General features: G+C 41.0%; 1 protein-coding gene and 1 pseudogene across 3 annotated transcripts in view; one reads left to right on the top strand and one right to left on the bottom strand.

Annotated features, from left to right (window-relative positions):
* GAB2 (GRB2 associated binding protein 2) overlaps positions 1-15492 on the top strand; it is a 174223-nt gene that overhangs the window by 84904 nt on the left and 73827 nt on the right. The window lies entirely within an intron of this gene.
* On the bottom strand, positions 5061-8024 carry LOC309636804 (annotated as a pseudogene). Its single transcript has one exon. The product of its transcript is annotated as an uncharacterized misc_RNA (transcript).

Below are 15492 nucleotides of genomic sequence, written 5' to 3' on the forward strand. Positions count from 1 at the left end.
TTGCTGGATGCTTTATGTATGTTAATTATTTCTATCTTTAGAACCTTATTCCTTTTTTTAAAAATTGTCATAAAATACACATAACATAAAATTTAGCAACTTGACCATTTTTAAGTGTACAAGTTCAGTGGCGTTAAGTACATCCACATCCTTGAATGGTGGTACAACTGTCACCGCCACCCATCTCTAGAACTCTTTTCATCTTACAGAACTAAAACTCTGTGCCCATTAAACAACAACTCCCTATTCCCTCCTCCCCCAGCCCCTGGCAATTACCATCCTACTTTCTATGTCTATGGGTTTGACTTCTCTAGGTACCTCATGTACGTGGAATTGTACAGGAGCTGTCTTTTGTGATTGGTTTATTTCACTAAGCATGAAGTTTGCAAGGTTCATCCATGTTGTTGCATGTGTCAGAATTTCCTTCCTTTTTAAGGCTGGATAATATTCCATTGTGTGTATATACTGCATTTTGTTTCTCCCTGCATCCATAGACGGACACTGGATTGCTTCCACCTTTTGGCTACTTTGAATAATGCTGCTATGAACATGGGTATACAAATATCGTTCAAGACCCTGTTTTCAATTCTTTTTTGGTATATACCCAGAAGTGGAATTGCTGGGTCATATGGAAATCCTATTTTCAATTTTTTGTGGAACCACCAAACTGCTTTCTGTAGCAGCTACATCACTTTACATTCCCACCACAGTGCACAAGGGTTCCTATTCCTTCACATCCTTGACACATTTGTTATTTTCTATTTTTTTGACAGCAACCATCCCAATGGATGTGCAGTGGTATCTCATTGTGGTTTTGATTTGCATTTCCCTAATGATTAGTGAGGTTGAACTTTCTTTCATATGCTTATTGGCCATTTGTATATGTTCTTTGGAGAAATGTCTATTCAAATCTGCCCCCTTTTTAGTCAGGTTGTTTTTGTTGTTGTTGTTCTCGTTGTCGTGTTGAGTTGTAACGGCTCTTTATATAGTCTGGATATTAACCCCTTATCAGATATATGATCTGCAAATATTTTCTCCCATTCCATGGGTTATCTTTTTGCTCTTTTGTGTCCTATGATTCACAGAAGTTCTTAATTTTTCTGTAGTTCAATTTACCTATTTTTTTCTTTGGTTACCTGTGCTTTTGGTGTTATATCTAAGAAATCATTTCCAAATCCAACATCATGGAGCTTTTCCTATATGTTTTCTTCTAAGAGTTTTATAGTTTTAGGTCTTACATGCAAGTCTTTGATCCATTTTTAGTTAATTTTTGTGTATGGTGTAAAGGTTCATCTTCATTCTTTTGCATGTGGATATCCAGTTTTCCCAGCACCATTTGTTGAACAGTTATATGTTACCTCACTTTATATGCACAATAATCCTGGGACGTTATAACTATCTAACGGATAAGAAAACAGAAGTTGAAGTATCCCTGGAGACACCCTAAAAGCAGGGCCCTTTGTAACCTAAGTGGGCCAAAGGCATAAAAGAAGAAGAAAAAGACCATTTATGATATAAAGCGAGAAGAGGGGGAATGGAGAGAGAGGGAAAAAATTGCATAGGCAGCTAGCCCTGAGCAGAACTGAGGGGTAGACTTCAAGCTCACTTGAGAGCCCTTCTCCTTCTGCCCTTTTACTCTCCTCCTCCCTCATGTGACTGTGCTTCTCTGATTCTCTTAAGGTAGCTCCTTGGTTTGCTGACTCTTTCGAAATTCTTTTAAGAGGATCATTCATAGCTTTTCCGCGGTCTTCTCAGCCTTCCCTGTGTCACTCCTTTCCTGCCACTATGAACCCTTACTTGAGCTGTGTTAGTTCTCACTGCCACCTTTACTCCCCGCGGTCATTTTGGTCACTCTGCTTTCAGTGCACTACTGTCTTTCTCCAAGTCCTCCTACGCATCTGTGTCTCCTCAGCATGTGGCGCAGTGCCAGCCACAGAAGTGGGTGCTCAGTAAATATGTTGCGAAGATGACGAGACAGTTTTTGTTCACCTGTAATCTTGAATGCATGATCATTATATTCATATTTGTGTTGATATCAGTACTCATTCATAGTGATTATGAATGCATAATCATTCGGCATATGCATTACAGTCTTACTTTCAGGGATTTTAAAAGATCTTGTGAAATGGTCTCTGCCTGCCATGGACTGCAGGCCACCTAGGAGAAGACAAAATACTTTTCCATGCACTTTACACTTTACTCCTCTGTATAACATGTAGTCCTTGCAGCATTCAGGGAGTGGCAGGGAGGGCTGGGCCTTATCCCCGTTCACTGTTCGGATGCTAAAGCATAGCAAAGTTGAGGGATTTGGCTGAAGTCACCCAGGCAGAAGAAGATTGAGGTGGGATTTGAACCTGGGTGACTGACCAGGCAAGATGCTTAACCATTTCAAGCAGCTCATTTTGTGCGTCCTCAAAAGGAAGATAATATCATGTACTTCCTAGGTGGTCGTGAGTATTGAAAATCAGACAGTGTACATGAGTAAAGAGTTTAGCACAATACTGGCCCGTTGTATAGGTGCTCAAATGCTAGCTATTATTGTTTGTCTCTGTATCTGGTGTTTCGTCCCTCTTGTAACACATTGTGTATTACTTTGGAAAAGAGGTTTGCAAGTACCATCGCAGTGATTTTGTCTCGGTTTGTTGAGAGTATTAATAGCCACCCCTGTTTACATGTGTGTCCTACGTAAAGTACCTCCTGTGATTCCTGTCTGACTCAGGTGCTCAGTGAATGATTCCTTTACTTCCCTCCTGGCTTTGTGCTTTTATGCATGAATTACAGGGGACTTGATACTTCTAAGTCCAGAGGCTAAGGAATAATCCAGTTTGGAATAGAAACTCTCTCATAATTTCCAGACTGTGAGTTCTTTTCAGTTACTCTTTCTGCAATCTTCCCTGTGTTCCCTTCACACCTGTGTGTGTGTGTGTGTGTGTGTGTGTGTGTGTGTGTGTGTGTGTGTGTGTGGTAGGTGGATTTAAGTTGGAAGGGTCACTGAGGCGTAGTAGAAGCTAATCTGTACCAATGTCTTATTTTCAGTTTGTAGAGGCCCCATGGCACTTGTGTGATAAATGGTGTTGTGTAAGTTAAAATGCAACTAAGGGTCTCTTCAGTGTTTCTTGAATTAAGTTTATTATGTGTGCTAATTTGCGCCTAGAGGCTTTTGTTGTTATTTGTTGTAGTGACTGTGGCAGTAATGAGCCTGCTCCCAGCATAGCTCGGCACGTGCCCCATAGACAGTTTATTTGCATTTGGCAGGACTCCACGGTGTACCCTGAACAAATGAATCAGCCTATTCGGGGCATGGGAAAACGGAATCATAGGCAGGCAATGAGTGTTGCTCGTGAGCCCCAATGATCTGAGATGGGGGAATACCAGACAGTTCTTGTTCTGTTCCTACCTGGATTATTGCTTAGCCTATGGAGTAGCAAGTCCCTTGTAATTCACCAATAAAAGCACAAAGCCGGGGTGGGGGCATGAGGGTAGGAGGGATTCGTGCAGGGATGGGGCAAGGAAAGGAATCATTCACTGAGCATCTGAGCCAGACAGGCATCACATGAGGTGCTTTACATAAGGCTCACACGCGAAGCAGGAGTGGCTATTAATATTCCCAACAATCCAGGATTCTGATCCAGGCTCAGGACTATCTGCTTTATTGTAGTGGGTAATACTTTATCTGGCAGCTGCATTGATCCACACATTTGAAGAACTTAAAAAATCTTCAGAGTGGTCCCAAAGCCAGCACACTAACGCTTACACACAACTGATTCTTATTACAACCTCATAAGATAAACAGAGCAGGTGATACTTTCTTCATGAGTCTTAGAGAGGTCATGGAACTTTCCTGGGATCACACAATAAATAGCAGACTAATGATTGAACCCAGTTTTTCTGATAGATCACCACTCAAAGGTTCTCTAGTTATAAGATTCAACATAAAACAGTGTATTATGTAATAACGTCTTATTTTTAGTTCCTGCGTCTACCACCCTTGCTGAGAGTCTTAATACTTCAGACCTAAAAAGTTGCAGAAATCCCTAGCTGAGAGATATAAGGCAGGTCTGAGTTTAAGAGAAGAAGCCTTGGTTAGCAAGAAGAGCCCAGAAGACAGAGTCAGAAGTCCTCGCTTTGGTACCTCATAGCTTTTTATCTATGGTTAAGTTACTTAGCTGCTTCATGCCCCAGTTTCTTCATCTGTAAAATGGGATAACAGTAGTAACTACTCATAGGATGGGTAAGGATGAAATATATATAAAGTGCATAGTTCAGTGCCTGGCATAGAGTAAATGTATTTCGTTATTACTCTTACGCTAAACAGCACACAGCTTGGAGAAGGCGCAAAATAATCTCCCTCTTGCTTTTCCCATATATTTTCCAACAAAGCACAAACACAACATTATCTAAAATGCTACAAAGTTATAAAACTCAAAACAGAAAACTTACAGTACCGACTATACAATAAAAGCCAAAAAAGCAATGTGCACGTTGCCAAGGTAACCTGCAAGACCACCATGAATACCAGTACAACAGGGGGTTCCGTGATGACCTGGCATAGCTGGCTCTCAACTCGCTCACCAATTTCAGAGAGAGAAAGGGAGACGTGGGGTGTGTGTGTGTGCATGCACACGCATGAGTACATGTGGAAAGAACCATTTTGGGCAGATAATGGGGTATTTGACCCTAGAGGTCTGAAGAGGACTCAAGCAGGGGAGCAGGGCCAGGCTAACAGGAGTGACAGCTGCATAAAAGCATGCCCTTTCCTGAGGGACTCTGCAGGCCAACAGGTTAGGGCATGACCAGGCCACCAGATTGGCCTCAGGTCATCTGTGGAATGGGAAAACGTGCTCCCAGGCTGGGGCTGAACCACCACCTGGAGCCCCCTGCTCATCCCTGCTGGCTTTGCCACTAAACTGACTCTCAGGAACTAGAGACGTGGGAGCCGTCTAGCCAGAAAACTGGAGGGCATCTTTATAGGCATGACCCCAAACCAACAACGCTCCTGCAGCCAGAACTCTGCCGCCAGGGGAAACGTCTCAATTGCTGCCTTCACCTTTGAAACCTGCCCCTGAGTGAGGGATTTCTTTCCTACTGATCCTCCTTCGGCTAGAAAAGTGACAAAAGTGAGTTGGATGGGATGCAACTCCCAGGGGCGGAGCTTCAGTGGCCCTGCTTATCAGGAGGAGTTGGAGCTGGAGTGGCTCCTGTGATGGCAGCGGGCGGGGGACCTGCCTGCGCCGAGGGGAACGTGACCTTCTCCTCAACCGTCGAGGTGACCTGCGCCACATGGGGGACAGTGGCAGCATTCTCCTGGGAGGGCCGACTCGCCTGTGGGTAGCCTGGGCCAGGGGGCCAGCACAGCAGTGGCAGTGATCCTCCCGGCCATCAATTTGTCCTCCGTCCATGTGCTTCAGCGCCTTCTTGGCTTCATTTGGATTCTCAAACTCCACATATGCATAGCCTTTAGGCAGATGGGGGTGCATCCTTTCTACAGGCATGTCAATCATTCTAATTTTCCCATAGGTGGAGAATATCTCCATGATGTGATCTTGGTCACATTCCTGATGAGGCTCCCAATGTGTTCTTTGGTGGGTTTAGGGGACAGCGCTGCCTTTTCCTTTCCTTTTCATCTCCTTGGGGTGGTTTGGATTTGGAGCGGGAATGCCGCCTGTTGTCATGCCTGCGCCGAGAAGGATTCGGAGAGCCAGGAGAGCTGCCGGAGCTGGAGCTGCGGGATGTGCGGGAACTTCCTGAGCGGCTCGATGCCGAAGATGAGCTGGAGCCCGAGCTGGAGGAGAGCTGGACGGAGACCTGGTGCTGCTGGTACCACGGGATGCGCTGCACCTCTTTTGAGTTTTATCCCCACCACCACCCTTCTCGCTTGACTCCTTTATCTTTAGAGCGATCCTTGGACTTCTCATCAGAGCGGTCTTTGCATTTGGTAGGAGCAGGAGCCCTCGTGCTGGACTTGTTATTATTTTCTTTGACTCCTAACAGGCTCTTCTTTTTCACTCCTGATAAATCCATTCTCCCCTTCTGAGGTGTTCAAAGCAGCAATGACGGCCTCACTTATCTGAACTCTCACTTCTAACTTGAGTCTGAGAAACTATCCCTCACCAGCTGCAATTTACACCAAAGTGCAGCATCTTCCCCCCACCGCGACCTCCTCCTGCTCTCCCCAGCCGCTGAGGCTGGCCTTCCTGTATTTTCTTATTGAAGAATTATAGGGAAATAATTTATCCTTTCCTCCTCCTCCTCCTCTTCTTCCTCCACCTTTTCCTCTTCCCTCATAGGACAGCCTGGCTCAGAGCTTACATTAAACACCAGGGGGCATTCAGTTGATTGTAGCATTCATTGGATTCAGGGCATCTTACATAATGTCCTGCCTTGTGACATAGACGTGGAAAAAGAATTGTTTCCAAGCCTAGAGTTGGGAGGGAAGTCCGTATTCTTAGTCATTTGCAGCAAGGCATGAAGCTGATTTCTATCAATAGCTCCAGAACTGCACAGCATTATTTATTAGATATAACTGTCAGTAGAACTCACCTATGCCTCCTTCCTTGTGTCTCCCACCCCATCTCAGGGTCTCAGATGTCCAGCCTTTACCTAAGCTGGGCTGAGCTTCTGGTAGGAACCTCTCTCAGGACCTACCATGCCCTGTCTGGTTACCACCTCTCCCTGAGTCCAGGTGTCTCACACTTTCTAGGTGTCTGGCTACTCTGGTAAACTAATTGCATCTTAGGTATTTGTGGAAAGAATTAATGAATAAACAAATGTATTGAGGCAATATAAAAGCAATACAATAACCAGTACCAAGTCATTAACATCCACTGCCTGGCCCAGGCCTGGCACAAAGCAGTGGCTCAGTGAAGATGTTGCATAAATTATTACTTTTCGTGTAAGACATTTGCTATCCTAATCATGTGTTTGAAGCCTAGTTCAAACGCTTCCTCCTTTGTTAAACTGTTCTCATATCAAACATAAACTTTCCCACTTCTATACTCTAACAGAACTTTATAGGAAAGTTTATAACGTTTATATTCTTTATTTAAGGAAAGAAAAAAAAAACAGCCTTTCACTTCTGGTTCTCATAACAACGCTGTCCGGATTATCATCTTCATTTTATAGTTGAAGCTTGGTGATATGAAAGATCCCAAGTTCGTGCAGTTCATAAGTAGCAAAGCTGACCCCAAAACTTACTTTCAGCTATGAAATTATTCCTGTTGCAATATGTTGCACAGGTGAATGTGTATTTTATTTAGTTGTGTTCACCACTGGAAGAGAGGCGCTTTTACTCTAAGGACTATCTCCTGCTGCTGCTTATGCTTCCCAGAGCTTCACATATAATACATGTTTGAAAGCAAAGTGCCAATTTTAACAGGGTCTTCAGTGCTGGAATTAAAGGGATGACCAATGGCAGAGTTTCATACAAAATCAGTGTAGAGAGAGAAAAAGTTTGTGCTTATATAGAGAGCTCCCTAATGAGCCTTCTTAATTTTTTAAGATGGACTATAGGGCATACCCCTGCAGGTACTCTTTCTGATGGTTTGTACCACTGAATATGTCCTTTACCCTTTCCTGTATCTGAAGCTGCAGCTATAACACGTAGCACAAGACTCGAGAGAAGTGATGGTTGAATGCTACAGTCCTGGGCCACGGTCCTCCTCAGCTGAGACTCATCACTATTAATATCTGGGTTTCTATTAATACTCTCTTTTCACTGTGAGCTAATTTAAATCTTCTGTTCTCTAAGCTATTCTTAACCACACATTCTCAGGCCTGGGCCTGGTTCCCAACTACAGATCGTAACTCTCCATTTTGGCTTTTGTACTTCAGAAATAATAGGAATTCTGCCCCTATTGCTTCTCAGAGGAGAGGTGGAGCTCTATTGGAATTTTGGGTGGGACAATTCTTGGTTATGCAGGACTGCCCCATGCCTTGTTTGAGGTTAGTATCCCTGTCCCCTGCCCTCTGATGCATGGAGTGCTTCCCCAATCATTGTGACAACTTACCCCCCACCTCACACACACACACACACACACACACACACACACACCTTTCCACACCCTGGAGGGTGCGATACTGCCACTGGCTGAAAGCCACTATAACCTGACACCTGTTTCTGCCACCTTGATCCCTGTTGACTTCAGTCTCTTTCCAAGGTGGAACTAGGACTGGGGATGTTCCCATCTACATCTTGAGAAAAGAAGGTTCCTCAACTTCTCCAGAGCTCCCATCTTTGTGGAGAGACAAATTAAGGCTCTGATACAAGATCTCTTTGGGGATTGGGCTGCTGAGACCAATTGAATGTCACTATTACTCTATCAAGACAGTTTTAACCCACAAAACAGGTTTTTATTCTCTTAAAATCACATAAGGGTTGAGGGGCAAGGATGCTCAGGGAATGGGGGCTGACTGTTAATGAGTAAATGAGTATGGGGTTTCTTTTTGGGTGGTGAACATAGTCTGGAATTAGATAGTGGTGATAGTTGCACAACCCTGTAAATATACTAAAAGTCACTGCATTGTACACTTTAAAGAGTGAATTTTAGAGTGAATTCACATGCTATGTGAATCATATCTCAAATTTTTTTTGTTGCATCAGTCTCCTGCTCTTTGTGTTTTTCCTGCCTAACATCCGGCTTCCCAAGCTTAAAACTTAAAAAATCTTACAGTCACGATTCGTTCCTCTCCTTTCCTTTCTATTTCTAATGGGTCACTGAAACCTAACTTCTAAGTAATTCTCAATACCCTTTTTTTTTTTCTCTCTGTCCCACTACCAATGACCTTACTCAAGGTCTCTTCCCTTGCCTGTACTATTGTGACCAACTCTTGATTTCTCTCCGTGTCTTCAGACTCTGCCCACCTCATCATCCTTCCAGATGCTTCCAATTATATATTCTACAACATTTTATTGTGAAATATAATACAGGGCAAAAAAATGTATATAGCATACTGTTCAATGAAGGAAACACCCATATTACTACCACCCAGGCCAAAAAAATGACTGCACCTCAGAAACCCCTGTGTGTCCCTTCCCAATCATATCCTTCTTACTCCACCCCTGTCCCCCCTTCCAGGTATATAGTGACTTCTGTGGTAATCACTTCCTTGCTTTCATTTATAGCTTTACCATGTGTATCCTTAAGCACTATGGTTAATTTTGTCTAGTTTTGAACTTTAAATGAAATCACATTTTCAACCTTGCTTTCTTCTCTCAATTTCATGTTTGTAAGACTTGTTCATGTTGTATGCAGCTCAATTAGATTTTCTTAAAACCTAGATCTGATCCTGTTTCTTCCCATCACCTAGATGATAAGTCCACGCTCCTTGGTGTGGCTGCATTCAAGGCTATCCATGATCTGCTCTTAAACCTTCCTCTCCAGCCTCACTTGTGATGACCTCTCCCCCTACATCCTTTCCTGTAATCATACGTAAGAACTTGCCATCTCCAGAAGATGCCATGTATTTAGATGCCTCCTTAGGCTTAAAATACGGAATCTCTTCCTGCCTTTTCACCCTGGCATATTCTTTGACTCCTTTCTCAAGGTACAGTAAATCGGTCTCTTTTCTGTGTTCCATAATTATTATAATTCTTTATCCTTTTTAACACTGTCTGTCTGCATTAGGATTACAGATAGTGGTTATTGAGCATGCACAGTGAGCCAGGTGCTGAGATTGGATTGGTACTAAGTAGATGCTCAATAAATTTTACTTTCTTCCCCACTTTGCACAGTGTATGTTCAATCCTGCAGTTGAATTCTTTGGGGATGACAGCGTTCCACCTTTAAATCAGCAGTATAAGAGATGGTAAACTACTTTACCTCCTCTGGAGCATCTTTCTGAAACCTTTCCTGAGAGCCGAATTTCTGGCTGAGGTGAGCAATCTCTCAGGTATTTGGAAGTTCCAAGAGGCTTTTGTGCCTAAAGAGGAATAACATCATCCTAATAGATGACATTAAACATTACTTGTTACTTACAGATTTGTTTAAATTCTCTTAATATAATTGCCATTACAAGTTTAATTTGGCTGATTCTCTTGAATACATCAAAAACCTTAAATAGTAAATAAGACATATACAAATACAGTGGTTACAAACCTTATTTGTATACTTATGCTTCGTCTTATTCTAAAACATCAACACCTTGGGCTTAATTAATTTCTTCATTATTTTTGTACTTATTTGCATGCTGTACTTATTTTGATATCATCCCAAGATTTAAGTTATAATTTTGACTTTCCCAGGCAAATAACCTTTTCCAGGGAAATAACCAGGAAGTCACCTGACCAGAACAAAAAGTAAAAGGAACACTTTTTCAAATTGGCAAAGTCCTGCTATCCAGTTATGAACTAACTGATCCTTGGTTGGCGTCCATGGCTTGGTCTCCTCACAGTGTTTTAGATCCCTGCCACTGGTTATGAGGCCGAGCTTCATCTTTCTAGACAAACTTCAGTTGCTACATTAATACGACTTTCAGTTCATGCTTTCACATAGGTTTTATCTTCTTATAATCTAATTTCTTCCTTTGAAAGGAGGAAATTTTAGTCTCTTACTTGGCAAGGGTTATAAAACACTGTCCAGTCATTATGCTATAGTGACCTGAATGTTACCGTTATTCAGAACCTACTACTTACGCTTCAGTAAACACATCACTGCGATTAGTGATGCAGGTAGGAAAGTGGTCCTCAGAGTGTGGTTCCAGACCCAGCAGCATCAACCAGCATCTTTTGATAAGTTGTTAGAAATGCAAGTTTTGAGACCCCACCCCAACCTCAGCCTTCTAGATCAGAAACTCTGGGGGATGGGTCCCAGGCATCTGCATCTCAGCGTGTCCTCTGGGTAATTCTGATGCATGCTAAAGTCTGGGAACCACTGCTAGAAGATGAGTGAATAGGAGTTCATGAAGTCAGCTCTGCTCTGCAAACTTAAGTATTATCTGGGAACATTATGTTGGACCCTCATTCTGTTGGGCTGGCCAAAAAGTTCGTTCGGTTAGCGAATACATTGTTCAATAAAATTCTTGGTGAAAATGAAAACGTGTCTTTTATTTTTACTTAAAACTGAACGAACTTTTTGGCCAACCCAGTACTTGGTGAGTATTTGTGACCACCAGTGCTTTTTAACTGTTAGACAGCCCTCCTTTTGTGAGCTATTATGTATGACCACCAGCGCTGATCAGTCCTTCCTAGTCTTTCTGTAACTTCTACTTTTTCCTGTAATTCCTCCTTATTCATAGTTCCCTGTGAAGATTCTTTCTCTGCTTATACAGATAGAAACAGGCACACATCTATACTTTATATCAGCTATATTGTGTAATAGAAGAAAGGAAAGTTCCCGTATTGACTGCCCTTCTTATCAGAATCAATAAAAATACCAAAAAAACCCACAAAACCCCTATTTATTCACCTTCCTTTTGTATAAAAAAACTTTTGTACACTTTAATCCTTTGGATATTATGAACTCATATTTTCACAGCCTCAACTTGTAATCCTAAAATGTTACAACTTGGCCATTGGGAATGCCTTTAAATCTAGTCCTTTTGACTTTAAATATCCTTGACATTTTCTTCTCTGTGTGTTTTAAAGAACCCTTGCTTTTATTATTGAATAAACAGCACATTCAGACCTATCCTAATTTTTTTTATTCCACAACATGGAATCAACTCCCCTCCAAGAGTTCTGATTCCTTTGGTGGAGAATAATAGCAAGGACCTACATCCAGGACTGCAGGTGCACGTGAGAGGTGGTGGTGTTCACTAAGCACCCGTAGTGACTGAGTTAGAAAGTTATTTTTTCAAAGTTATGAGTTTTATATATGGGTGCCATACCTAACTTTTCTTAGAATGTGTGGTTTTACTGACCACTAAGACACTGTCCTACATAGACATCAGGAGATCATTTTGGTTACCTACTCTGGTCTTTTGCACTGAATTATGCCCAAATACAGGGGTGATGAGAAGCCCACATCCCAAACAATTAGAAGATAAAGTTCATATTTGTATATAACGCTTTTTTAAAAACATATATACTTTGCCTTATTTTTTCCTCTCCATAACCATGTGAGGTAGGTGGAGTTTGTTCCATTTTACAGATGAGGAAACTAAGGCTTACAGAGGTTGTGACTCATTGGGGTCACATAGCTAGTAAGTGATGCCAGGAGTTTGAACTCACATCTTCAGATTCTAAGTCCTGTTTATTTTCCACTGTACCATGCATGTTTTCTGTCTCTGCCTTCCAGAAGCTTACAAAACACTTGTGCATCTGAAATAACTAGGTAACATTCCTGATGAAACTTGGAGCTTTTATAAACCAAGGACTGCTTACAAATAATCTCTACTTATAATCCTTTTAGAGAAATTTTCTGGTGTAATTTCACTCTGTGTTGATATTTTAGAAAGTATATAGGTTTGGATTTGGTTGGGATTAATAAATTATGTTATATTCCAGTTTATGGAAAGCTCTTTCAGTTCAAGGTGCAGTAAAGTTGAAGGTTCTAACAAAAATAAAGTGCGAAATTTCTGTAGAGGGCAGGCATGGTGAATAGGTATAGGGGTTTTAATACAGGGATATGCATTCTAGATATTAAACTGCTGGACTTGATTCTGTATTTTTTACTGCTACAGTGGAACATTATTTGCTCAGAGAAGGATTAAAGTCAGAAATGGTTTGTTTCAATCACAGAGTTTTATTTAGAAAGGCACCAGGGTTAAGCCTGGGAGATACTTGAGGAAGGCGTAACTCCCCAGTTGGAATCTGCAAACTTTTGTCCTGAAGTCGTGGAAGAAACTGAGACTTTGGGAGAGTTTCTAGGGCCCCAGAGAGCCCTATGTCACAGAGTCAGGGTGCCTCAAGATGGAAAATTATCTAAGAGCTGAGTGTCGATTCTAATATTTATTCAGCTGCGTTGTTCACACAGACGCAGGTAGAGAGGGTACCTGGAAATAAATGGAATAGGTGGGTTTTACTTCTTAAGATGATAAGGTCCTGGTTCTTCTATTTCCAGAAGTGGTCAGCACACACTTCCACACACAGAGACAGCTCTGAATCAGCCAAGTGACCAACAGTAGCTTGTAAAGTAATAAAGCTTCAGGGCACCAGAGCCCCAGTGTGCCACCTCCCCTTCCCTGTGGAATGCTCTGTACCACATTCAGGATTCATTCCTATCCTCAACTCCCATCTCTCCCATCAGTCTTACATCTTAAAGTAAATATAAGTTGTTGTAGACCACTGCTAGGAAATTTTTGCAATTTAAGAGATCGGTTATATATGTATATCAGGTCACCACATATATCAAGTGCACTTTAAATATCTTAAATTTTATGTCTTTATACCTCAATAAAACTGAAAAAATTAACCAAAAAAAATTTTTTTAACGTCAAAAAAAATTTTTTTAAAGATAGGACTCATTTTAGAATGAAAGGCTTTGGGTTCTACCTTTTAAAAAAAATTAGTATAACAATAAATGGCATGGTATAAAGGAAACTTGGATTCTTCTAGCTCTGTATGAGTTTATCAGGTCATTACTATTTTCTGGATGAATGTTCCTTGATCTACAAAATGATGATGATGATCCCTTTCTTGCTTTCTTCATAAGACAATTTCGAAAATACAAAAAAGAGATTTGTACTCTGAGAGCCTATCAGTACTGGGTCCTCCGCCAGCGTATTCAGTTCAGCTGTTGCTTCCTGAAGGGGAAGATGAGCATGTTCCCTGCCCTTCCAGAGTTTCCCAAGTGCATTTGAGTAGAATCTTAAAGGATTAGTAGTATTTGGCAGGGAACACCTCAAGAGCACACAATTGCATGGCTTCTTGGGTTAAAATACTTTATTCTGCCTGGAGTCTAGGATGTTTGTGGGAGTAAGATTGGACAGAGGGAAAGGCGTAGAAGGCAATTACAGGAAGCAGTTTGGGACCAAATGAAAGAAGGTCCTCGAATATTATCCTGATTAGTTTGGACTTAGTACTGTAGGCCCACGCCTTCCAAATTTTTTTATATCATATCACAAAAAAATAGCATTTTAATGTCAGACTGCAGGTAGCTTGTGGCCAGAGGAGACTGGGCCAAGGACTTCAGCTTTCTTAGGGCTGGAGTGTTCAAAACCTTTCAATAACTTGGCACACTCTCACTGGTTGAAAAGTGCTGCTAGGCAGTAGGAGCCTAGTTAACAAACTTCAGGAAAATTCTCTCTTTTTCCATTTCTCCAGAGTCCCAGACTGTAATGTGACTTCAACTCTTTAGATTCCTGCATTAGAACTAGATCTCTGTGGAAATAGAATACACCAAAAATGGACCAGCCCATTACTACAGATCCTGCAGATATTAAAAGATAATAGAAGATTAGTAGTTGCTAGGGTCTGGGAAGAAGGGGGACTGAATAGTGGCTGATAATGGGTACAGGATAGTTTTGGGGGAGATGATATTGTTTGGGAATTAGATAGCAGTGATGGTTGTATAACATTGTGAATATACTAAAAAAAAATTGAATTGTACACTTTAAAAGGGTGAATTTTATGGTAAGTGAATTATATCTCAATTTTTTAAAAAAGGATAATAGAATATTATTAACAGCTTTGTCTGAATAAATTTGTTAACTTATATGCTATGACAAATTCTGTGAAAGACACATATTGTCAAAGCTGACACAAAAGAAAGCAAAATTCCAAATAGCCCTGTATCTATTTAAAAAATTAACTTATAATTAAAAACCTCCCACAAAGAAAACTCCAGGCCTGATGGCTTCTCTGTTGAATTCTAAGGAGGAAATGATATAATGTCAATTTCTTTCCAGATTGATCTCTAGATTCAATGCAATTCCAATCAGAATCTCAGCATTTTGGTTTTTGTTGCTGTTGTTGTTTTTGGTAGAAATTGACAGGCTGATTCTAAAGTTTTTATGGAGATGCAAAGGAACTAGGATAATCGAAACAACTTTGAAAGAGATGAACAAAGTTGAAGGACTCACATTACCTAATTTCAAGACTTATTGTAAAACTGCAGTAATCAAAACAGGGTGGTCTTGGCAGAAGTATATATAGAGAGAGATCAATTGAACATAATAGAACGTCTAGAAATAGACCTACATCCATCTGGTCACTGATTTTCAACAAAAATGTCAAGGCAATTTGATAAAGAAAGGGTACTTTTCAACAAACACTGCTGGAATAGCTGTATATTCATGTGGAAAAACATTGACCATGATCCTTACCTCACTCTGACCCAAAATGGATCATAGACCTAACCATAAAAATTAAAGTTATAAAACTTCTACAAGAAAATGAAGCAGAAAATCTTTCTGACCTTGAGGTAGACCGAGCTTTCTTAGACAAGAAATATAAGACATAAAAAAGCCTGAACTATTTTAAAATGATAAATTGGACAAAATTAAAGACATTTGCTCTTTTAAAAACACCATTAAAAAAGTGATAAAGCAAGCCACAGACTGGGAAAAAATATTCTCAATACATATGTCTGACAAAGGACTGTATCCAAAATATAT

The sequence above is a fragment of the Balaenoptera physalus genome (assembly GCF_965194825.1).
Source record: "Balaenoptera physalus genome assembly, chromosome: 10".
Classification (NCBI taxonomy): Eukaryota; Metazoa; Chordata; class Mammalia; order Artiodactyla; family Balaenopteridae; genus Balaenoptera; species Balaenoptera physalus.